Source organism: Meles meles, chromosome 9, assembly GCF_922984935.1.
Source record: "Meles meles chromosome 9, mMelMel3.1 paternal haplotype, whole genome shotgun sequence".
NCBI lineage: Eukaryota > Metazoa > Chordata > Mammalia > Carnivora > Mustelidae > Meles > Meles meles.
Window position 1 is genome coordinate 27,420,937 of NC_060074.1, and position 23,239 is coordinate 27,444,175.

Sequence of the window (23,239 nt, forward strand, 5' to 3'; positions counted from 1 at the left end):
ATCATATGGTCTCACTTATTTGTGGAGCATAACAAATAACATGGAGGACATGGGGAGATGGAGAGGAGAGGGAGTTGAGGTAAACTGGAAAGGGAGATGAACCACAAGAGACTATGGACTCTGAAAAACAACCAGAGGGTTTTGAAGGGGCGGGGGGGGGGGGGCGTGGGAGGTTGAGGAACCAGGTGGTGGGTAATAGGGAGGGCACGTACTGCATAGAGCACTGAGTGTGATGCCAAAACAATGAACACTGTTATGCTGTAAATAAACAAATAAACGAATAAGAAAAAAAAAGGGAATGTTTTAGCTTATATGATCAAGAAGTCCTGCTGAGTGATGGACTTCAGGCATGGCTGCATTGGGCTCTCTGTGATTGTATAACAAGCAGAATACACCAGTATCCACTGGCTCTCTATGATTCTCTCAGGTCAGTCCTCCTCTAAGTGTTGTCTTGGTCCTCAGGCTGGTTTTTCTCACGGCTGCAAGATAGCAGCCATCACAACCATGGCTGTGTGTTTCCTTGTTCTTGTCCATCCCCAACCAAGAAACTAAAGTCCTGTGCAGGCCCAGCAACAGAATTTGTGGGGCCCAGTGTGAAGGAAAATGTGAATGTCTTGTTCAACAATGATTAAGAAGTGATGGATACGTAGGGAGGGCACGTATTGCATGGAGCACTGGGTGTGGTGCAAAAACAATGAATACTGTTATGCTGAAAAGAAATTAAAAAAAAAAAGAAAAGAAGTAATGGATAGGTGAAGTAGTATACATTGTGGTAATCATTATACAATGTATGCCTATGTCAAACCGCCACACTGTACACATTAAATGTATACAATTTTTATTTGTCAACCATTCCTCAGTCAAGCTGGGGGAAAAAAAAGATGATTTGATGTGAACTACTTGTATGCAGACTTCAGATTGAGAGTCACTGTAGAACCTGTCAATAATGTTAAAAACACACGTAGAAAAGATGTTTATGACAGTAAGAAAAAAAGCGGTCCAGGATTAAGCTCTCCACTTGCTCCTTACCAGCTACATTATCTTGAACACGTAGCTTTACTTCTTCAGTAACTGTTTTCTTAGCTTTGAAAAAAGATAATGCCAACCCCACCTGTTTTGCAGGGCTGACATGACCTCAAACAGGACTGCTGTTATTTATTATAAAACTGGGGAAAAGCATCTGTGGGTTTTAATATTACGACTACTTGTTATACAAGGTATCCTCAAGACTGTGAGTAGGTAACAGGGAAATGGGAGGTGTAGGGACACCCAAACTGAGCAGGGCAATTTAGGAGGGAAGGAAAGACTCTTGAGCTTTAAAAATGAGGAGAAAGTGGATTGGTATTATAGCTGGAGAGCAGGATTCCTTGTCTAATATAATAGTTTCAGAGGAAAATCATCCTAGTTTCTTACTGACATGGGAAATCGCCTCTTGGTCTCCCCCATGGGCTCTCTGCTCCCATTATCACCCCTCATTACCACTCTGCTCCCCTCTCCCTCTCTCTCCTCCACTCTGATCAGATAAATCTTACATTGTTCTCACTACCTCTCTAATCACTGCTCTGGTGCCTTGGCTCCCATGTCCTCTGGGCAACCTGGAAAGAATGGCCAGTCCTTGATCCTTGAGAGTCAAGGATGAGGAGAATGGAACTCAGTTCCAACATGTTCCCAGTGCCTTCCTCCTCTCCGAGATCTTGGGCACCCATCATTCCTGACAGTTGTTTGCTTGGGGAGGCTCCTTCAAATCTGTAGATCCCAGGCTCTCTACCACGGAGGACAACTTGCTTGCCCCACAGCAACACATCTGGGTGTCTCCCCTGCCACGTGCACTCCCACCACTGAAGGCACATCGACATGTAAATTAGACATTACCTGGTCAGCCTGAAGCTGGTTATTCCAACAGCTCCCCCCATCGTGTCCCGGCCACCCCCATCACCACCATATCAGAAATGAAAGAGCAGGACTTCACACTGTCTCACTTAGAAAAGACACGTAATAGAGGCTATCAAACCTTCCAGGCTCCCTTGGCCATCCTGAAACATTGATTCTTATATTTCTAGAAACAGCTGAAGATGTTGCCTCTTGTATTCTATTTCCAGTCGATGCTCCATTCGAATGATCTCAGGCAGCAGTTTGTATATGATTTCCCTCAGGAATGACCATAGAAGGAGGTTTCGTGGTGTTCTTGGCTCACTCATGCAAGTATTTTGCATTCTGACTGTTTGGCAAAGCTTTGTAATTATGAGGACGCGTGTGTTTTGGCTGCTGGGCATCCATTTCTCCTCTCTCAGATGACAACACCCTCATGTCATATGGTAAAATTATTTGTGGGCACATCTTGGTCTCCATAAGTCCTGTCCTTGGCCGACCAAGAGGTGGGTCCGTGCCTCAAGCTATGCCATCTAGATCTTCTCTCCTGGGGCACGGTGGGTGTCATGGTCAGGATGAGTGAGCCATACCGGTGACTCCCTAGGTCCTGGGCACACAGAGCTTCTCCTGCTCTATCCAGATGCCTGGACCCACTCTGGATCTGGGCTTTCTTCTTCTTCTTCTTTTTTTTTTTTTGACAGAGAGAGACAGATCACAAGTAGGCAGAGAGGCAGGCAGTTGCGGGGGCGGGAGGGGAAAGCAGGCTCCCTGCCGAGCAGAGAGCCCGATGTGGGGCTCGATCCCAGGACCCTGGGATCATGACCTGAGCTGAAGGCAGAGGCTTAACCCACCGAGTCACCCACATTCCCTGGATCTGGCCTTTCTAAACTTGATTCCCAGCTTTTGTTGTTGTTGCTGTTTCTGGGAGCTACTTGTGTTAGCCCCCAAAATGATCTATAACTATACTTGTTTGTGTGATACAGGTTGCTTTTTTCTTCAAGTCTGCCAGGGTTAGTCCTATTTGTGGCTAACAGAGGAAACTTATGAAACTTTACAATGCTTTGGGTCACCTGGGTGGCTCAGTGGGTTAAAGCCTCTGCCTTCGGCTCAGGTCATGATCTCAGGGTCCTGGGATCGAGTCCCGCATTGGGCTCCCTGCTCAGTGGGAAGCCGGCTTCCTCCTCTCTCTCTCTGCCTGCCTCTCTACCTACTTGTGATCTCTGTCAAATTAAAAAAAAAAAAAGAAATCTTAAAAAAAAAAACCCCACAAAACTTTATGATGCTTTATGCTTTCCCTAGACAAGAGTATTTACACCCGTGACTCCCAACATACCATCCACACATTGGAACTGAAAAAATCTGATTTTAAACACCTGACCCTTCCCCTGTTTCCAGATCTGTAATTGCAACTGGACTAGGCTTCACCAGGAGGCACTTAGCCAGGTCTTGTATCCAAAACCCACACGTTTCTTCAACAGATCATGCTTCAGCTTGTGCTAGGTACTGATCACCCTGCCGGGTACTGGAGATTTCCCCTTCCTTAGGCAGCTCTGGGCTAGTGTGTGGCACAGAGAAGGGACCACTCCATTCAATCCTGTGTGCTAAGTGCTGCACCCAGGGAAACTCAGGAGAGCTCCCAGCCCCAGTTATAGGCTTCAGGAGAGGCTTCCTCCGGGGATTAATATCCTGGTAAAACCCAAAGATGACTTGGAATTAGCCGAGGAATGGGAGAGGGGTTTCATCCTGACTGTCGCTGGCTCTCATGCCCCCTGTGCTTATTTATTGTCTGAAATGCCCTCGCTTCCTGCTACGGTGTAACCACACCGCGGAACCGTGAGCTTGTCCATCTGCTCACTACCTGTCCTAGGAAGCAAGCCAGGCACACTGCAGCTGCTCGCAGAGTTCTGCATGAACATGTTCTGAATGAGGACTACCTCTTGAGGTGGGGACCCCCCCGCCCTGCTCTCCCTGCCTCCCTTTGCTCCAGCCTCACCGGTGACCCTGGATGCCAGCTTTTTTTCAGAGCACGTGTTGTTTCAGACTCTGGACTTTTGCACGCAAGGCCCAAGTGCTCTCTCTTCTCTCTTCTGCCCCACCGGCTTGTCACCTTTCATAGCCTAAGCACTTGGGGGGCGAGTCTCCCTTGACTCCTACATGCCTTGATGGCCCTTGTTCTTCCTCCTTCCCTCCTAGGCGGGGCCCAGCTCCCCTTTTCCCATCCGCAGGAACCTCTCCAGCCTGCTGTCCTCGCGCTTCCTGCCAACACTTCCAGATCTAGCAAATAAAAACATGGGATGTCAGGCTAAATCTGAATTTCAAATAAACAACAGTTTTTTTTTTTTAAGTGTTAGTGTGCCCCCTGCGGTATTTACACCTACTTGTAGTATAAAATCATTCCTTGTTCCACTTTCCGCATTGGGTTTTGTCCACTGATTTTCCTTTTTCTCCCCGTTCACATCACTGCAAACATTTCTTTTCCCATCTCTTTACCACATGCCATGACCCGCTTGCTCCCCTCTGTCCCTTAGGCTCTCTCTGCCACCCGTGCTCCTAGGTCACCGAAAAGAAATGGGCCCGAGTCCACGTCAGCTGTGGGTACAGATGCCGCAGCCCCCTGCCAGGAGATACAGAGGCAGACTGGGTGTGGAGCACAGGGAAGGAGAAGACTTTTTCCTCTGGTTTATCCCTGGGGATGGGTTTCCCTACTGCCCCCTTCCTTTCATCATCTCCCCTAAACCCAGGAACTTTGGGAACGGGCAGTAGCTAGGTTGTTGGCATGGGGCTGGGTGAGGGCCTGTCTAAGGGTGGACAGAGATGACCCCTGCTGCTAAGTAACCCTATCATGACTTAGATTCTGGACACTTCCCTGAGTGCTTACTGAAATCATCCAGCGTCATCCCCATAAGAAGCTTATGAGGTTAATAGCATCCCCATTATACAGATGAAGAAACCGAGCTCAGAAAAGTTAATTACGGGATCCAAGTAGTCCAGCTGTGAATCAGGGGGAGGAGTGGGGCTGGGAGCCAGGCAATGTCAGAGGGAGCTCTTTACCTTGTCACCCTGCCAGCCCGGCTCTGTGCCAGGACGGGGCTGAGGAACATGGTGGGTGCATCTTGGGGCCACTCCATCCTGTCAATGCAACAGGTGAGCCTTTCTGGGGAGTGCCTCTGGATATCCAGATTCTTATTTTGGCCTGCTTTCCCTGCTGGCTTACCCTTTATCTCTTACCTCAGTGTTTCCTCAGCCCTGTAAGCAAGTTTTGGGAGCCTCTGCCAGAAAAGACCCCATTTCCCCATGCCCTTGTGGGCCCAGAGCCATGCTAGGTGGATGTGGCTTGAGGTCTGGTGTAAGTGGGAACTGTAGGCACCTTCCCCCACAGCCCGACAGATGCTGGGCCAGTGGGGCCCTCCCCGCAGCTGACCCGAGACCCTGGCCTTGCTTTGTGTACATGGACCTGGGGAGCCATCCAGCTCTCAAGTGCTAATACACCCACTTTTCCTGATTGAGACTTTGCTAAGAGCCAAGGCCGTTTCTACCTGGGGCTCAGGTGTGACGCCCACATGGCTCCGGAGTACTTTCTCTCTCCCCAACCTTCCACGTGACCCTCAAGGGTAATCACAGGATCACAATGTTAGCCTTAGATTTCAGCAGGAGATGGTCTCATCTAACTTTCTCATTTTCCAGATGAACAAATGAAGGCCCAAGAACAGTGGGAGATTTGATCAGATTCACGGAGTGAGCGGTGGCTTGTCTCATCTGGAAATAGGGCTTAAAGAAATGAATCCAGCATTCTAGAGGGCATCAGGTGGGGGAGGTAAGTTGGGGAGTTGTGATGACAGACTGTGGCCTGGAGGGTGTGAGAGAGGGCAGAGGTGGGTCTCATGAAGTTTGTGGCTTGCCTGTCCGACTAGGCTTCCTGTCCTAGGGAATTCAGAGCATTTGTCTCTCAGGTGATCGACACTTCTGGAGACATTTGTGTCTTCCTGAGGATTGTTCATAGAATGGGCTCTTTGGGGACTGAGGGAGGCGTGGTCAGAGGGAGGTAGGAGGGTCACCGGCTGGCGAGAATGTAAGAGCGGTTTGCATGTGGGCTGGGAGCAGGGATGGGAAGATCCATAAAGTCTCATCAAACCCCAAATTCTACAAACCTCTGTGAGCTGGGACTCAAACCCAGGCCTGGAGGTATTTTGTTATTTTTGTTGGTTGGTTGTTTTTCAGCTGGGGCATGCTGGCTGTGCTTAGGTCATTGGAGTCATCAAAAGTCCTGGTGGCCATCCTTCTGCCTCTTCACTGCTCCTAGGTTGGCCGAAGTTGGTCATGTTGGGAAATACCTCCAGGGCAGTCATTTTGGTCTCTTTGGGACCCCAAGCCTTGGTTTCAGAAGCCCTCTTAAACTTCCTCCTTGGGGGATGTATGCCTTCTTTCCTTCTTTCTAGGTCATCTGTGAACATGGATATCACATGAATTAATAAGCATTTACTGAGCACTTACTGTATAATATCATGCTGACTTAAGGGGGCACCTCGAAGAACAAGTCAGGGGCTCATGTATTCCTTAAGGCCTGACTATTTTTTGGGGGTCACTCTCCCTTCAATTCTCTTCTTTTCAAGGAGCTGCTCTAGGAAGCACCATTGTGGCCAGGCATTGGTGGTGAGCAGTGAGCTGACCTCAGCGTCTGAGGGATTTCCCCTCCCTTCTAGCATTTCACAGCCTGCTTGCTGATGAGAAATCTCTCTCCTTCCGGTTAGCAGTTTGCTTCTGATTAAAAAGTAAATCCTTTGAAGAGAGGTCTCATTTATGCTCTGGTCAATTATAACTCATGTTTATGTAACTGATATGTAATAAGATCCTTTTCGTATTTTCATCCGATTGTAAAAGTACCACCCGATCACCATAGAAAAGACGAAATATATGGAATATGCATAAACAAGGAAACCCAAATCACCAATGCTTGTATAACTCAGAGACAATGACAGAACTTTTGTTCTGGTTCTAATAGGCATACTGGTTAGTTTACTGAAGGTACAGTGGTGTGCAGAGGCTAAAAGCAGGACCCCCTAAGCAGGTGCAAAGCCAGTAACTAGCTCTGTGACTTTCTACAGATGATGGACTCCTCTCTGCCTCAGCTGCTTCATCTGTAAAATGGGGATGATCACGGTGCCTATGCTATACGGCTGTTTTGAAGATTGAGTGAGCACTGCCTGATTCAAGAACTGAGAGCTCTCTGTGTTATTATTGCTGTTAGTATTGCACTGTAACTCATAATAAGTCACCAAGTCTCTCTGGGCCCCCTAGTCCTACCCATTCCAATTTCTAAATCATTGCTGCGTAATGTAGATTGTTCTAGAATTTCTTTGGAGATGGGGGAGATGTTTATATCATGCTGTGCAAGAAATCAAGCCTTTCTTTCACACACTTTAAACATCTGTATGCTTTCTCCAAAATTTTAGTTCAGGGGGAAATTGTCTCGTCGACTCTTCTCTCTTTCCCAAGAAAATCTTCCTCGGCCTCTCCAGCCACCTGGCACAGACACCCTCCCACCCCCTAGAAATCTCATCAGCTTTCAGAGCTCACAGCTGCAGTAGAACTAAAGAGCCAAATCCCATCCAAGAATACCCCAGGCACCTTGTTTTATTTAACCATGTGTGGGTCGATTTATGCACATGTATAAACTCATACTGACGTATCTAGGTAGACCCGCAAAACTGACATCATGCTTCATATACTGTTTGGTGTCTTGCTTTTTTTTTTTGGACAGTCTACCTACTGTGAGTACTTACACATATGCATGGATGACATATCTAAATAGCAGAATACTACACAGTTATTAAAAATAATTTTTAGAGGGGTGCCTGGATGGCTCAGTCAGTTGAGCCTTCAGCTCAGGTGGAGATCCCACGGTCCTGGGATTGAGCACCAAGTTGGGCTCCCTGCTCAGTGGGAAGCCTCCTTCTCCATCTCCCTCTGTCTACTGCTCTGCCTATTTATGTTCTCTCTCTCTGTCAAATAAATAAACAAAATCTTACACATTTTTTTAGAGATTCCTTTTTTTCTTTTTTAGAGAGAAAGAGAGAGAGAGAGAGAGAGGATGTGAGCTTGAGCAGGGGGTAGGGGCAGAGGGAGAGGGAGAGAGAGAACACCAAGCAGTCTCCACACTCAGCATGGAGCCTACCCCTGGGTTGGATCTCATACCCTGAGATCATGATCATAACCTGAGCTGAAATCAAGAGTCTGAGGTTTAACTGACTGAGCCACCCAGATGCCTCTAGATATTCTTTGCTGAATGCAGTTTTCTTGTTCTTTGTTTTTGTTTTTAAATAGGGAGAAGCTTGAGGCTGTAGGCACTGGAGGCAAGAGGCTAAGCATGAAGGCTGCTGGCAGATCAGATACATTCTGGTTATCATCCTTTTCTCTTCCTGAATGCTCTCAAGACTGTCAATTGTAACATGACTTCTTATCTTTCTGGCAACTCCTCTTCATTATTCCCTGCCTGTCTTTCCTTTCCTATCCACTCTTTTTTAAAGATAGGCGCCACTCAGGGTTCCCCCATGTTGTCTCTCACGTCCTGTTTGTCCTGTCGCTTGGAGCCATCTTCTCTCCGGCAGGGCCTTCAACTGTCACTCACATACATAGGATTCCCAAAGCTTTTCTTCTAACCATGACCCTTCCCTTGGTTCCAGATCTCTTGCTCAGTTGTGACCTGTCCACTTGCTGTCTCCCAGGCCCCATCGAGTTCAATATGTCCAGAGTGGAATTCATCATTTTTGCCCCAAATCTGCCCACCCCTCCCCCAAATCTGGTTCTCTATTTCATTCAGTAAATGGCTTCCTCTCTTTCCTGCTTCTCAAGCTATAGACCATCCATTTCTTTCTTCCGTCCTTCCATGTCCAATCATCATGGTAAGATTTTCATAAAATTTTATGTATTCAATCAAAATTATTACCCTTCATCTTGAAATTGTGTTCACCCAGTGTTTTTCATATCAGAATGCTCATAAAATAAAGAAATGTAGGAGATGGTAGATGACAGTTGTTTTTTTCTGTTTGCCTGCTTTTAGTACCAGTGAAAGGCAGCACAGTTGATTGCTACTGAAACCCAGACCTTTTTCCTTTTCCATCAGGATCCAGTTTTGTTCAGAGTTCCACCCCATTCCCCAAACCCCGATTAATTTAAGCACAGCAGTTCTCAAAGTGAGGCTGTGAGACCCTTATAGGGCGTCTGGGAGGTCAAAACTATTTTTAGACTAAGCCATTATTTGCTTTTTTCACTTATTCTTTTATGAGTATACACTGGATTTTTCCAGAGGCTGTCATGTGATCTTGCAACAGATTGAATGCAGAAGCAGATATGAGAATCCAGCTGCCTTCTATTAAACTAAAAATTAAAGAGATTTGCAAAAATGTGGAACAATGCCATACTTCTCACTAAACTTTAAAAAAAGTCACTTTTCATTGCATGTTATTTATGTTAACATGTAATGAGTTTATTGTTATTTTAAAATGAATTGATAAATATATATTTTTAAAATTTCCTAGTATTAATTTATTATAAAATATACAACGATGGATAACCCAGCAAAACAAAAGCTCTCTGGGTTCCCCACTAATTTCTAGAATTTTAAAAGTATCCCAAGTTGGAAGAGTTTGAGAACCACTGATTTAATCTGGTGACAGCTTTTGGTTACGTCAGTGACCCAAATTAACCCAATCAGATTAGATCATGGAAAGATTTATATTCCATGTCTGGGACAGAGATTTCTCTGCTTTCTCTCATTGGAATGTGAAAACTTACTTGTAGGCTTCATAGCCACTGGTAGCCTCTTACAACCACATGGGAGAATATGGATGCTGTGGATAGGAACTGGGGAGATGGAAGGACCTCAGGGCATGGAGGATGTCATTAGGCTGCTGATGTGACCTTATCTGAAGCCACTCTCATCCCTTAAATCTCCTTAATGTTTGGTCCAGTTTGAGTTGGGTTCTCTGTTACTTGTCTCTGAAAACCCCCTTAAGAGATGTAACACTTACTTGGTAGAATTATACACCCAATTCCAGTGTGCATGTGGGTTTTCCAACACTACCAAGCAAATAACTCACCTCTAACACTAACTGATGGTAGTTTCAGATCCCACAGGTTAAAGCTCAGTCCCACAAGACTGCCCTCCCCACCAACTGCAAACCAGTTGTAAACCCAGTTAATCACTGGTGCTTCTGATCTACCTTAGCTTGGAGGTTCCAACCCACCCCCCTCCTTGGGTTCACCTAATTTGCTAGAGGTATTTATAGAACTCAGAGAAACATTTTACTCACTAGATATCTGTGCATTATGAAAGGATGTAAGTCAGGAAGAGTCAAGTGGAAGAAATGCATAGGGCAAGGGGAGGGGAAATTGGCTCAGAGCTTCCATGGCCACTCTAGGCATGCTACTCTCTCTGCTTCAATACATGTTCATTGACCTCAGAGTTTTCTGAAGACCATCCTTTTAGGGTGTTCTGGAAGCTTCATGAAATAGGCATGGTTGATTAAGTCATTGGTCATTGGTGATTAAACTCAGCCTCTAGCCCTTCACACTTTCCTCCTCACCAGAGGTCAAGGGGGTGGTACAAAAAGTTCCAACCCACTAAACAAGGTTGATTCTCCTGGCAACCAAACCTCACCCTTATGTTCTTTCCAAAATTTACTCCATTAACATAACAAAGGACACCTTTAGCACTCTCATTACTTAGGAAATCCCAAAGATTTTAGGAGCTCTGTGCCAGAAATGGGGACAAAGATCAAATATCTATATTTATCATAAATCACAATATCACTATTGGAAAATGAGGATTTGTCATTCCCACCCTGGCCCCAAACTTTGGAGGACATCTTGCTGTTTTGAATAATCTGTAAACCACCCCATAAGATGATCCTCACAGGTTTCTCCAAGCTTGAAGAGCCACCAAGAAGGAGGAAGGGATGAGAAGGAGTGCGTATCGGAGACTCAAGGCCATGGGACAAAGAAGGTTAGCCACATATCGATGTTCTAGTGCAGGGAGAAAGAGGAAGAGCAGAAACAGGGTTCCCCGGGGAAGCTGGAGACCGGTGTGTCCTTGAAAGCCAGGCTCCTTGAGCAACACCATTGTCCCATCCTCTCTTCTGCCCCCCTACCCACTGTCTTTGTCTGGCTCTCTTCTTTGTAAACCAAACTGTCCACACCTGTTTGGGTGAGCTGACTCATGGTGACAGCTGGGAAAGTTTGCTCCGAAGCTTGACAAGTGGGGGATTAAACTTCAGAGCCTCAGGACAGCCGGGACAGCCGAGAGGCTTCTACCTTCTATTCATGCCACCAAGTCTAGAACAAAGGAAATGGGGATGGGAAAGAGGCACCTGTGGCACTGGGATGACTGTCCCCAGTACCTTCTCCTTCTGTTGACAATCGTGCTAGTTTCTATTTTGTCACTTGGTTCAGGACTTTCAGAAGATTTTTGCATATCTATTTGGATGTAATGGGTGGGTTGCAAACACAGTAGAGAAATCACTTCCCATACCTTCCGAAAATAGCATTTTCGCCCGTTTAAAATAAGTGTGGTGTCAAGGGATGATAACTGATGCTTTCTTAACAGGATAGTCTGTATCCATGGCAGACATTGCCTGGGAGTGCTGGCATGATTCTATGTAAATTTGCAGATACACCTTGGCTTGGAAATCTCACAGTAAGGTTGTATAAAGGCTGAAAATATTTGATTTTTACTTTGTTTTTGGTGGGCAGCAAAGTGGGAGAGGAAGCAGGGGAAAAGAGTTTGGGGACATAAAAGGACAAACTGGACTTTTCTCTAATAAACTGCAAGTATGACATTAAAGATCTTTCTTGTTAGAAAAAGATCAAAGCTGGATAGAAGATCCTTGCCCTTTTTTTTTTTTTTTAAACAAAACACTGCTACAAAGACACAAAGCACACTAGACTTGGGATAAGCCCCGGGGAAAGTTTATGTCCAAGTTAGGATAATCAAAAAGAGTTTAATTTACTCAGTTCTGGAATAAAACCAAGGCTGCATTCAGCAATATTTGAAACCAGTTAAAGGTTAGTGAATGAGACGCCCAGTGAGTTTGATTAGATTTTTGCTTCCATTTATTTGTGTCTTACATCATGCTCTAAGTCATGTACCTTCTTTTTTAAATTCAAAAAAAGAGGACTGTCACACCTAATCATTTTATCATAGTTCTTAATTTAAAAAAAAAAGCCTGAGAAATGGAAAAAGCATTTTCTGATCTTCTTTATTTACTTTTTCACTTTGAGGGGTCCTCAAAGCTGGAGCGTGTCTGTTGGTGAATTAGAATAAAACCACAGGATAATTACTTTCTGGGCTACCAATGCAACATGAGTTGCTTTCTATTGTGAGAATGCTGAAAAGTTTGCCACAAAATTAAACCAATTAGGGTAATAAGGGGAAGAAGGAGAAGATTAAATTTATTTCCATCTGATTTAACTTATTAATTTCTCAGGGGAGAAGGATTTCCCTGCCGTTGACCTCTAAGTTTTAACCCATGAGCCCCTACTGTTCTCAAAAAAATGTACTTGGGATTTAATTTGTACTCAAAAGGCTGGACCATTTTGGTTGGCTCAAACCTTAGGTTTGGTTTCCTCTGACCTTAGGAAGCAGGTTTTTGAAGAATGAGAATCAGTGAAGAGGTTAGTCAGTGGACAGATTTGTTTGGAGCCCCTACTATGCACCAGGCATGTTCTATAGTCTGGGTGTCTGGGGAGTCAGTGTGAACAAGTCATATCTCCTGGGCTCTAAAAGCCTGTGCTTAATGGCAGAAAACAGATAATCTAAACATAAACAAATAAATCAATAAAATAATTGATAAATGCAACAAAGAAGATAGAATAGAGAAATGGGTTAGAAAGTCACTTCCCGGGGCACCTGGGTAGCTCAGTCGGTTAAGCATCTGACTCAGCTCAGGTCGTGGTCCTAAGGTCCTGGGACCCTGCATTGGGCTGCCCGCTCAGAGAGGAGTCTGCTTGTCCCTCTCCTTCTGCCCTGTTCTCTGCTTGTGCTCTCTTTCTCTCTCTCTAACAAATAAATAAAATCTTTTTTTTTTTTTTTAAAGAAAAAAAGTCACTTCCCAGCACATAGGACAGTAAGGGCAAAGGGCCTGAGGCAGGGACACATTTTGTGTGTTTGAGAGAGGGAAAGAAGTGCTATAAGACTGAGGGCTAAGGCAGGGAAGGATGTAGTGCTGTACCATCTCCTCTCGCCTACTCCACTGTGGCCTTAGAGCCCACATATTCCAGGCTTTTTCTCTGCCTGCTGATCCTGGGAAGCCTTCTCCAAAGAGAGAATGCTCAGGAGGGATTCACTGAATCTCCTGACTGGCCCTGCTGGCATTGCTGGCCAAATGACAGGGAAACTGGTGTCTTCTCCTTCCTGGCACCTTAGGAAATAGAGTTTTCTCATTAGGTTTCTGTCTCGGTTCGATCATAATTGCATTGTTAACAGGCGCTTGGCTCTGGATGGGTGGTCCTGCTTTTAGTTGCTGATAATGGAATCCACTCCAGCTAGTGTAGGCTGAAAGGGGTTTAGTAAAACAGGTGTAGGTATATCATGGACCAACGGGGAGGCTGGAGGAAAAATATCTAGGCTGAGTTTCCAGGAATGGCTCTCAAAACCACGCAGCAGAGCTGGGCGTCCGTGGGAGCTGCCCCATCTGCCTTGCTCAGAAAGCCGCCTGCTCAATCAGGAGACCACAGCCACAGCTGGCTCCGGGACCACCTGCCCTGGCTCCAGTCTGCTCCAGTAAAACAGACATCTTGTACTGGTTCTCTCTTCCCTAATACCTTGATTGCAAATCAAATCACATTCAAACCCTTAACTGCGTGGGCATCTGAGAAATGTGGGTTTTGGGGTTCTAGCCTCTGCGGTTGGAGAAAAGCCTGCTAGACGCCAGAATGGGTGCTGAGCAAGGCAGGCTGCCGACCCTCCCACCCCAGCTAAGCCTGGGCTTCTGCCCTCGGCTTTCTGGCATTCTGACACGGGGGCTCAGGGACTGCTTGCTCTCCTGAATACTAAGGCTGGGACTAAGGCTGTAAAAACCACAGGCTGTTTTCCTTTTCAGATCCTGCAGTTGGGGGCGTGTGCCCATGGGCAAGATTTGATCTAGGTTGGGCCGGTTTAACCTGACAGGGACTTGGAGGTGCTCAGAGGAAAAGCTCGTCAAAAGAGCTGACGTTTAGTCACTAAGCCCCAGGAGTGGGCAGGCCGTGGTTGTGTTTGCTCATTTTTACAGCTGCAGGGTCAGCGCAGAGCCTGACATGTAGTAGGCACCCAATCAATATTTACTGAATAGACAAGCGAATGAGAGAAAGGATAGGGTGAGCAGCCCTTTGGCATGAAATAGGGGCAAAATCATCCTGGCTGATGGGCGTTTAACAACTGCTACTGTTTCCTATATGCTAGGCACTGTTTTAAGTGCTCTCCAAATAGTAACTCATTTAATTCTCATAACTACTCTATGAGATATGTACTCTTGTTAATTCCATTTCAAAACTCAGGTACAGAGGAATTCTATTATTCGCCCAAGGGCGCACAGATAAGAAGGGGGCAGAAGGGTGGCTAGGAGGCCACTGGAGTGTATCTCCTGTTGCTTATGGGACTTGTCTGTTACTAATTCTTCCCGGGTAGACAATCCTCCCTGCCCACCCGGCTTTATTTTCTCTTTACATGCCCTTCCAGCCTCTTCCGGGCTCTTCCAGGCCAGGGCTACTCATGTGTCCTTTCTTTGTCCCTCTCCCATCCTGATGCTGGACGGGGTTTGGGTGCAATTTTAGTTCCCAATGGGGCCAGGTTGAGCCCCTTGTGCTGAGCTGCCAGGAGGCCAAACCTCTTGGGAAAAATCCCGATACGGTGGTGGGGCCTGGGGTGGCACCCATGGTCCTCTTGGTGCCATCCAAAGTCAGAGGCTGCCAACTGCCTGGCTGTGGGGTGTCCTAGAGCACCATGGTTTCTCTTGGAAATGCTGGGAAGACCACCAGAGCAGCACAGGGCATCCTGTCTTCCACTGTCCACCAGGGCCAGCTGCCAACCTGCTTCTTGGCCAGTTTATTTTAGGGTAATGGGTACCTGGGACAGATGGAGACAGAGTGCTGTCCACACTCTTCTGTAGGACGGCGTGCTATTTGCAAATGCTCTGGAGAGGGGCCTCTTTCCAGAGGGGTGGCATGGGTTTATTTGCAAAAACAACAGAGCCTGTGCTGGCATTCTCACAGATAACGCAGGGCTGTGGGGGAAAGCATCCTTTTTGCCAGCACAAACAACAGAGAGGGGGCTCATGAGGGTAAGGAGGAAGGGTGTGCTGTTCAGAGTTCAATCCACCCATCCTTCAGCTGCCATGAGGATGGGCTATTCCCAAGCTCACACAGACCTCTCTAGAGGAGCCTTCCTTCCACGAAGGCACTAGCCAGTGGGGAAGGCCCTCTGATCTCTAAGGGCTGGTCCTCCTGCTTCTGGACTCCCCTCTCCATTTTTGATGGACATCTAACCCGATATACCTCAGCTGTAGGGGAAAAGCCAACCACACATGGAGCATTGCCCTGACAAAGGATTTCCCACACTGTGAGGGGATCAAGGCTCCCTGTGCCCAGGTATGGAGTAGCCCCTGGGACGCTACTGCAGACCCCGTGGCTTCCAAGCCCCTTAGCTCTTGAAATTCCTCCCTCTGAGTCACAAAGCTCCATACCCTGCTCTGTCCCTCGGAGCATATTTTTTTCCCTGGAATTTTTTTCTCTCTGTGTGTTTACATGAACTCGTTGAACCCATCACGTGGTGAGTCCGTGTTTATATTTGCAGAAGCACCGCCTGGGGAAGTTCTGTTTGCATAGAGGTCACCCCATCTCTGGGGCTTGGCTGCAGCCCCAGCTGAGCCACAGCGGGGGCCGCCCTCTCTTTTCTCACTTCTCTCTCTGCCCTAGGTTCCAAGATCCTGGTCCCAGTGGCTCAGTGCCTCCCAGAAGCGGGGAGGAGGCAGACTCAGGGGACAGTGGGGCCATCTTCCTCCCTCCTCGTCCTCAACCTAAACCCGAGTTTTCTTGGGATTTATCTATCTCTGTTCTTAGAACTTAACTATCTTCCATCATCTTAGAGGTGGTTTTGGGATGGTAGAGTAGATAATAGAATTTAGAGATGGGCTTCTCTGTTGCCAACGTTCCTTCTACTGATTGGATGACGCAGTCAGTATTCTAAGATGGTCGAGCCCATGGACTTCAGAGTCGGACAGAATGGTGTTGAAATTGTGCCTTTGCCAGTTACTAGCTGTGTGGCCTTGGACAAGACCCCTAAAGCTCAGTTTCATCATCTTAAATGAGTACAATAGTACTTATCCCCCTTTTAAAAAAGATTTACTTACGTATTTTAGAGTGAGGGAGATGGAGAGAGAGAAAATCTCAAGCAGACTCCCTGCTGAGTGCAGACTGACACGGGGCTAGATTTCACCACCCTGAGATCATGACCTGAGCTGAAATCAAGAGTTGGATGCTTAACTGACTGAGCCGTTCAGGTTCCCCAGTATGTACCCCTTAAGATTGTTAGGAAGATTAGTTTAGGGTATGCATACAAAATGTTTTTAATTACAAAATGTTTTTAGTTACAATGATGATTGCGATGATGAAGATGAGGATGATGATAATAGTAATAGTAATAACTATGACAGCAGTTAGGATTGGCAACTTTTCCCATCTCTATCTCCCTCCTGTGTTAGAGCAGTGTATCTCAACCTTTTTGGTTGTCACTCTCCTAAGGAGCCTTTTTACACATATATGCATTATACTTTCCTTAACATTTCCCCTCCTCCTTTATATGCTCGATATCTGTTCATTCTGTGACTTTTGGTGGTCCAAATTATTGCTGTATTTGAGATTTTTTTATCCTTCCCTACCCTCAAACAAATTTTCACAACAATATTGCCTATCTTGAGGATGAGTGTATTCAAAGAGAGGCTCTGCTATCTGGGGAAATCATGCAGGTTTTTTATTAAAGTTTTTTGATTCAATGGAGAAGCGAATAGACCCCATTGTAGATTTTTCATGGGCGTGGCTGTCCACAGGAGAGAGCCCCAAAGAAACCAAATGATTTTTGTACAATATTGGACACCCACTGACCAGGGTGGCGTCAGGGCACTTATTCATTATGGTTTACATTGTATCTTTTTTCTCCTTTCTCCATTTCATGTTTGTCTTGGAGTAGTTCTCCCTGATGGGAGGACTAGAGGATCTATATTCATTCTTGCTCATGGACCAGAGCCCATTCTTCCACTAGTATCGCTGGGACTCAGTGATGGCCAACATGCCAACGATGACCAAATGGCTCTATCTAGAGCTCTACATGGGGCAGTAAAAGACAATGATTTAAGGAGCTGAGACCTCCTTGTATGTAAAGGAGAGATGGTTCTTGAAGGAAAGTAACATTAAGAACATAGAGACTTGGGTGTCCTAAAAGTGGGTGCTTGAGGCCATGTGAATAATCTGAGAGCAAGTGGGTCAAGTTCCAGGTGAAGAAGGCCATACGCAACCCCAGGGGAGACATTATGTAGATCCTCACGTGAATGGTGCTCTCATGCATTGTGCAATATGGTGGCCCTGCATAGATGACCTCTTCCTTGTGAAAGCCTAAATGTTAGATGACTTCCTTGGGACCTAAATGAAAAAGAGTCCATGTTCACAGTTCACTGAGATTTGTCCAGCCTAAAGGATCACTCCCTTTTGAGTTTTCTCTAATTCTTCAACAAATAAATTTGCACGTACCTGCAGTTTCATGTGTGAGCTTATGGTGGCCAAGGAAAAGGAAAGGGGAGTATTGTCCCATCCTGACTCTTCCTGCGTTCTACTGGAGAAGTGCTAATGACCTCTTGGAAGGAATCTGGTCTTAAATGCTTGGAGTGACCAGAGGGTGGCCCCACGTGAAGCCTGCAGCAGATTACCGCGAAAGGACATATGTCAGGAAATAATGTGGGATCCTGCAAATACTGAGGTCTTGAGAAGGGATGCACTGTGAGGTATAGTTGTCTGCTGAGGGCTTGCTACATGTCAGGCAGGCTGCAAGTGTTCAGATTTACAGTCTTGGCAGTGCAGATAATGAGGATACTTAACTACTTAGCTTATGGATTTAAAACATTTTTGCAGGCTAGGTTGGCAACATGATGTCTTAGTCCTTTCTAGCTCTGACATCTTATGGAATGTGGTAGAGAGAATTTTCAGGCAGTTCTTGCTTCCATGTGGATGTGCTCATTAACTGCTTTCCTGAAAGAAAATGCTGCTTATGAAGAAGAAGAGCCTTGTCTGGGAGAGGCAGAGGCAAGGAAAAGGAAGGTTGAGAGCCCAAAGTCTTCCATTTTGTGGCTCTGCCCTGAGAAGAAGTTCCTAGCTTCTCCTCCAGTATCGCTGTAGGTTTTTAACCTTACCCATGGCAAATGCTTTCAAATCTTCTCTCTTTCCCTATTTCTCAGCCATTTGTCCTTTCCTAAGATTTTCCCTAGAGACCTTTGTGCTTGGTGTCCTGCCCTGCACATGCTTCTCCATCTGTTGCATGGCATCAGACTATACAATCACAGGCAGGGTAGCCCTGATGGGAACTAATCTTCACTCTAAAGTGGGATGCATCTGGGTGCTGTATGGGGAGGGGAATGTCCTGGTGAGGCTGGGAGGGCTTCCATGCTGGCGGTGTGAACGTGAATACAGAGCAGTGCAGAAAGCCCTAGGGCTGGATTCAATACACCGTGGCTATAGCCCTGGCTCTGGCCATAACTTGCCATGACTTTGGGCTGACTGAGCTTGTATGCTTTCATCTGCAAAAGGAGGAATTTTTGAGACAAACCTTGAGGTCCTTTTCCCAGCTATTGATATTTTATGATTTCTAAAAAAATGAGTCAAAAGAATCATCAACTCCTTTTCACAGCATCTGTGTCTTGCTTGCTGACCCCTGAGGGCTTGCCAGAGCATCTCTCCAAATGAAGGCTCTAGCTGCTCTGTGAGCTGGAGATGACACCAGTTTTTATCTTTCACTTTGGCTGAACTCTTATTATAATGATTCCATCTTGTTTTGTCCCCCATTCCCCACCATCTGCTCATCCTTAGTCATGGGGATACTTCCCATGAGCAGCGGGGGGAGGTCCTGAGAATGCAGACATTGGAGGCTGAAGCCAAGTTGGGAATGGGTTCTCCAAAGAAGGTGGGGGGAGGGCAGAAATCATTAATGCTATCAGTCAACTTTTGAAATGTCCCATTACAATTGCTGAACCAGAAAAAAAAGTCTTCTCTATTCTCCTTTCATCCCTGGACTTTAGACAACTAACCTTGGAGAGAAGAATCTCTTTTCTTCCAAACTATGCAATTGTTTTTTGCTTTTTCAGTCCACTCACATCTTGAGTCTTCCCTGAGCTCTGTGGGTCCTGGGAAAACTGTGCCAAAGCAACCGGTGAGTTGCTCCATGAGGATACCCCAGAGGTGGGGTCTTTTGTCTTTTTCGATCCAGCTGACAGCAACTGATGCTTCCCTGGAGGCTGGAGAGTGATGAAAAGTAGACTTCTCTCTTGATCTTAGTACCCCCTCCCTGATCTGTGGACTAGAGAAGGGAGTAGAGTAGAGAGATAAGGCTGGACGCTTCTCTGCTCCACATACGAAGGTGACCTGCTGTTGCTCCCACGTGGACCTTCACCTCTCCAATTGTTATCCTCCCAACAAAGCAAGAGCTACTCCATCTAAGAACCACCTCTTCTTTGTTTAGCCTACACACTTCTGCTTCACACATTATATCCAGCACTTTCTGGCATTTCTGTCTAGAGAACAGGAAGGTAGAACCTGAATGCTGGCAGAAACAGGATACACTAGCCCTTGCTGAAAGTTACATTTGCCAACACATTCCCAATTCCATAGGAAAAGCAATACTTTTAGAGCTCCCTTCATGCCATCCATTTGGAACATGCCCAGTGTGGTGCAAACAAGGAAGAGAGCTGTGTGTGTTTCTAAGTGGGAGGGGGTGGTTCCAAGAAACAAGAATGCATGTGACTATGTTTGACAGAGGCAAGCAGGAATGGAAGAAAAGATTCATTATGAATGAGCAAACACTAAACCTCCTTGATAAAAGGAGTCACGTTTTGTGCACCTCTTGGCACAACTCAACCTGAATGGAACGATCCAAGGAACTTTAATCCACTTTCCAGAACAATTATCTTCATAGTCAGCAGACGTTCTTTTATGGTGTCAGTTTTCACTGCTTCTTTCTAATTTTATTCGGAACATATTTTATTGGAAGTAACCTTCCATGAGCTTCAACATGGCAACTCAGGGTCTCCTTCATTCTTCACTTTCCTGTCATGAATCATCTTGAATAATCAATCCTCATGCTGGGCTCATCCTATAAGAAGCCTGGATGGGAAGAATGTGTCTCAGCATGCAAACATGCCTGGGACCTTGTGAGCCCCGAGAAAGTGTGAACTGGATGATATTTTGTGTATTTTAAAAAAATACATAGGCAAAGAAAGTGGAAGAAGTATTCCAAAATGTTACCCATGATGCAAAGGTGTCCCTCAATTTTCCGTAAGTTTCAAAATGTGTGTCTTTGGCAGAGTGTATAGCTTTGGAATTGGGGTTGGGTTGTAACAGTCATTCTTCCTGGTCAGTGTCTTTTCTGGATTTAAGGCATTTTTTTTCAGACTAGAAGACCGGTGGAAGCTTCTCTGGTTCAGTACCTATTTCCCTTATCTCTGATTTTCCCCTAAGCAACTTGCACACACACAATCTCTCTTGTCTCCATTAAGCCACAAGCACAGAAGGCCTTGAAGAGTCTCCAGGAGAGGCACCTGTACAGACACTGTTTAAAGCCAGCCAGTTGGTTTCTACCCTCTCCCTAGCCACTTGAGATGGTGGGAACTCAGTGGTTGCTGAGTCGGACGTGGGAGAATTGCAGAATCCACTGGTGAATTGCTCCTTTGTTCTCCTCCTAATCTTCTAATCCTGGGGAATGGAGAAAGGAGTTTTCCTGGGACCTGGGGCTCAGCCCTCCAAATCCCTCTGTCTTTGACTACACTCTGAGGGTTGGGGTGGGGAAGGGCAAGTGGGAAGACACCAGAGAAGGGCGGTGTCATGGTTGTGAAATGGTAAGTGGCGGCCCACCATCGCCTTTCTCAAGCAGCTAGAGTTACCCCATGCGAGGACCCCTGCTTTTCCTGGTTCTGGACCACAAGCGCTGTGTCAGTGGCCTCTCTGGGACTTCTCCCATGTCACCTATCTTTACCCCAAAGCAATGTAGCGACGGAGAGGTAGGGAGCAGGAGCTGATGTTTCCCATGTATGCGTACATCTGGAATTCTACCTTACTAGCCAGTCACCATTCCAGTAATCAATATATCCCTTGGCTTAAACATGTTGCAACTATTTGGTGTCCTGTCCTTAACCTGGTAAGAGCCCCATGCAAGGAGGCCAAATCCATAGTTTGGTTTCCTGTACAAACCGTTTTGTCTTGCTGAAGTCTGTGACCCTTGGCTGCCGCTTCCTGAAGTTTTGCAGTGACCTATGCTAACAAGTATGGCCAGCTGCCATGGTAAGAATAGTTGATGTTTATCGATGGCTTGATCTGTGTCACACACACCGTGTGAAGAGTGTTCCATATGTGAACGCGTTCGATCCTCACCTCTGCTCTGTAAGAGAGTTCTGTAATGGGATTCATTTTGCTGATGGGGAAACCGAGGCACGGAGAGGAGGGACTCGTGCCAGATGCCCTAGACGGGAAACTGCAGTCTCCTTTGGAGCATGAGCAGTGCAGCTGCAGAGGGCACGTTCCCCCTGTGCCCCTGGGCCAGCTGCTGCCCTGAGGAGTGGGCCTGGGTGACTTCGGGGGACACCTGTCTCTGTCCCCCAGGAGGCCATCATTAAATGTGGCAGGGAGGAAAGGGGCTTGCTGGTCCCACTGGCGTATACCACACCACCCACAGGGGCCACACCTTTCCCGTTACTGCCACTGGGTCTGACACGTTCGGTTTAGTAAGCACAGTAGGCTTACCTCAATGAATGCATCATTAAATCGTTAAATATCTATCTGAGTCATGGATGATATTCCTGTAGGCCAGGAGCAGGTATGCCTAATACCCTCTGCACTAAAGAAGCCCTTTTTGGACGAGGTGGAACGTGGAGGTCGTCGTCGGTGCTGTTTCTCTCTCTCCGCACCCAGCCCTTCCTGCTCACCTTCTAGGCACCTTCTTTGTCATCACGTACGATCATTCTCCTAGATATTTTCTTGGTGCTTGTTTCCACCCCATGTATGCCTCTTGCTGGTCCCTGACCCGGAGACGTTAGCTTTTCCCAAGTGCTGTCTGCAACGGTGAGCTGACACGGCTCCAGCAGGGCTCGGGGGAACCCTGAGATGCTGGGACCGAGGCTGGGGGCCTCATCAGGCCCAGGTGGTTTTTGGCAAGTTGCTTGTCCTCTCTGAACCCAAAGAGGCAGCTGTTGTACCCAGACACGATGGAGGAGGATGGTAGAGGGTGAAGGGGGCGGGGAGCTCTTCACATCCGGGTTTTGAGCAAGTTCCCTGGCAGCCCGTGATGGTGAGGAGAGGCCCGGCTCTTGGCTGGAGGGCTGGGCTGTGCTGGAACGGGAGGCAGTGTGCTGGTGGGTACACGTGGTGAGCAGTGAGAGGATCTTGAAAGCTGGTCACATGGCTTCTAGAATCGTTTCTTAGTGCATCTGGGTTCCTTTGTGCCTCTTGCCAACTCGAGCCACGCTAGCGGAACCCTGTCAGGGGACTGGGGCTGCAGGTGAGGCAATTCATTGCCGGTTTCGGCTGGCACGAGCGCAGACACGTGCTCTGAGGGACACCTAGCCCTGCCAATTCCAGGCTCCAGACGCTGGCAACAGCTGTCTAATGGCTCTGGCGTGGACCGGCAGGGCATTCTGGGTATTGAAATGCAAATAAGTGGGGCATAATGTGTGTGGGTGGGCAGAAGGACAGTCTGTGTTCAGGTTCAGGGTGTTCTTTGCCCCAGGGGACTGTCAATCTCTACTTAATGCAGCCACTGAGAAGCAGGAGGATGGTGGCAGGGAAAGGAGAGTCCAGAGAAAGAAAAGGAGAAAGAGAGAGTGGGCAGTGGGAAACCAGCTGCCGACTCACCACGCCAGCTCATGCTTCGGGAGGACTGCTTGACAAAGAACAGGGCCAGATCTCAGATGAAGCCCCCGGGCGGCTTGGGCTGTCAGCCCTGCCGGCCAGGCAGGCTTCTCCTTGCACCTGGCCAGCACTCAGTGATCAGGAGAACTATCCCCTTCCTCTGTGGCTGCCTCCGCCGCCCCAGGGGGCATTGTCAGTGGAAGGAGCCCTGCCCTGGTAGCTCCATGTGGCATGTCTCCCC